This window comes from Octopus bimaculoides, chromosome 27, assembly GCF_046866305.1.
Source record: "Octopus bimaculoides isolate indiv1 chromosome 27, ASM4686630v1, whole genome shotgun sequence".
In the NCBI taxonomy this organism is placed as follows: domain Eukaryota; kingdom Metazoa; phylum Mollusca; class Cephalopoda; order Octopoda; family Octopodidae; genus Octopus; species Octopus bimaculoides.
In genome coordinates this window covers 19,614,376-19,616,875 of record NC_142954.1, presented here as the reverse complement: position 1 = coordinate 19,616,875, position 2,500 = coordinate 19,614,376, and the positions used below count along the sequence as shown (strand labels likewise).

The 2,500-nt window shown below is 39.6% G+C and overlaps 1 protein-coding gene across 1 annotated transcript in view; it reads right to left on the bottom strand.

Annotated features, from left to right (window-relative positions):
* Window positions 1–2,500, bottom strand: part of LOC149130891 (uncharacterized) — a 185,223-nt gene that overhangs the window by 36,730 nt on the left and 145,993 nt on the right. The gene's annotated exons all lie outside the window — the stretch shown is intronic.

The window sequence follows — 2,500 nt, the reverse complement described above, 5'->3', positions numbered from 1 at the left end:
ATATATATATATATATATATATATATTTGTGTGTATGTATATCAGAGATCCTGGTAGGGAATAAAGATTGGGCATTTCCAATGAAGCACTCAACTTGTGTTCTGGGTAACTAAAACCGAAATTCTTCAGGTGTAGAAGATCCTGGTTTCTCGAAGAATAAAATACATTTCAAATTTCTTTATCTTATTATTATAGAAAGAGGGATGACGAAAGAATAAACGATTATCTCATGAACTTCATTACCTTACAGCTGTTTCTGGTGTAAGATGCAGTGGACTCGTAGTCGAGTGCCTGAATAACACCTTCATAGCTTCATCGGACATATACAGATATATATGATATTTAACATACTATTAAAGCATCATTTTGTGGTGCTGCTGTTTCTTCTCGTGGTATCGGTGAACCCAACATTCTAGTATTTTCTCAAAGTTGCTTCGCAACAAGATCGATCAGAGATACAGGTGTTTGCAAACCGAACTTCTTAACCAAAGAATCAATCTTGTTCATTTGTTGTTGAATTTTTCTTTCTTCTTTCTTTCTTTTCTTTATTTGTGTATATATTTACTTAAATTATTAGGAGACGTTTTAAGACAATATTTGTGAAATCATAAATAAATAGAAATCTAGATGCTGTAGTTGCGTGTGAAGGAGGCAGAAATGTATAACTGTGTTTAAAAGGAAGGAAAATGAAATTTTGCGTCAAAGCTATGATTTGGGAAACGTGTATGTGGTTGTGTGTGTGTGTGTGTGAGGTGAAGATAGGATGTTATATAACTTTGAGAGACAGAAATAGCGTGATAATGAGAAAGAGAGCACTGTAGAGAAGAAGAGAGATCAAAGAAAGAGAGATCAAAGAAAGAGAGAGACAGAGAGTAAGAGAAATATACAGAGGCAGCAAGAGAGAGAGAGAGAGAGCAAAACAGAGAGCAAGAGAGATATAGAGATGCAGCAATAGAGAGCGAGAGAGAGAGAGAGGGGGAGAGAGAGAGATAGAGAGAGAGAGCAAATGAGAGGCATAGCGAGCAAGAGAGAAAGAGAGAAGGGAAGAGAGCAAGTGATGGAAAGCGAGTGCGAGAGGAAGAGACAGAGAGGAGGAGGAGCAAGAAAGAAAGAGTACAAGAGAGAGAGAGAGAGAGAGTGAGGGAGAGAGGGGGCAAGTGACAGAGTGAAACTGACTACTTGTTTTTAATTAGTTGGAAAATATAATTAGAAAATTGGATAGCAAATGTTTCTATGTATGAGAAATGTAATTAACTGCAGGAAATACACTTAATTAGATTAATGAGTCTAATGTTAAGACGAGAGGGAGTTGCGTGGTCAGTCTAAATGCTACAACGCCAGTCAGGTAATAGTGTTGTATCTCGAGGTTAAGAGAGTAATCGTCCGTATTAGGTACCCACGGTTCTGGGTTCTTATCCACTGCGTGGCGCTTGAAAGAGGACCGTCTTGTGTGTGTGTGTGTGTGTGTGTGTGTGTGTGTGTGTGTGTGTGATAAGAAGTTTGTTTCCCAAGTACAAGGTTCCGGGTTTCAGTCCCACTAAAGACTTGTGAGAGGATTTGGTGGACGGAAACTGAAAGAAACCCGTCATTTATTATATATATATATATATATATATATATATATAGTTTCAATATGGAGCAATCCTTCAGCTGTGTGTGGGGGTGTGGGGGGGGGAGGTGAAAGATTAAATTAAATGAACACAAACGGAAAAATTGACAAAACATGTTCACAGAAAATTCGCAGCTAATTTCTCATCAGTCAATTCCCAAGAGATCCTCAGAACTTGATCAAGAGTCCCTTGTCAAGGAATGACATGTAGCCTCATCTATCGGAATCGGCTGCAGCAGCATTCCTGCTGGGTCGGAACACAATTTCCTTCAGAAGATTGGTCTGGAATTCAAACAATAGAAGAAAGCCTCCAATGAGGTGGGCACGGCAGCTGATTCCTGCTCAATGTCGTTGTGGTTCACAAGAAGCGGCAAGTAGAATCTTTCTGTAGGCGAAGATTAATTCAACCTTCGAAGCTCACAGGGTAAAGGGTGAAATGCTGATCACTCTGAGATACCTGCTGAAGATAAAGAAGGGTTCCTAACATCGTGAGTGATTCAGCAGAAGCGCTTGAAATCCCTCTGAATAGCTCCCGCAGTCTCTGCGTGGGGCAAAACATCTCCGATGTTTATATCATCTACTTCTGTAGTTGTCAGATTGGACTAAGAAGTTTCCCTTACGGAAACGTTATTTTCTAGAGCAAAGATTCTGCAAAGTGATTAATAGTGGTCTTTGGGAGTGTCTACGTAGATAACTGAGGAGGTCAATAAACTCCTGAAACTATCTTGGGCATCGAGGATGCTTAATGATTTGTGAAATGAACCTGGAAGAAAACGGTCATTCAAGGTTAAAACTCACTACTTTCTCGAGAAATATCGGTTTCAAATTTTAGCACAAAGCCTTCAAGTTCGGAAGTGGGGCGAGTCGATTACATCGACGCCTATGTTCATG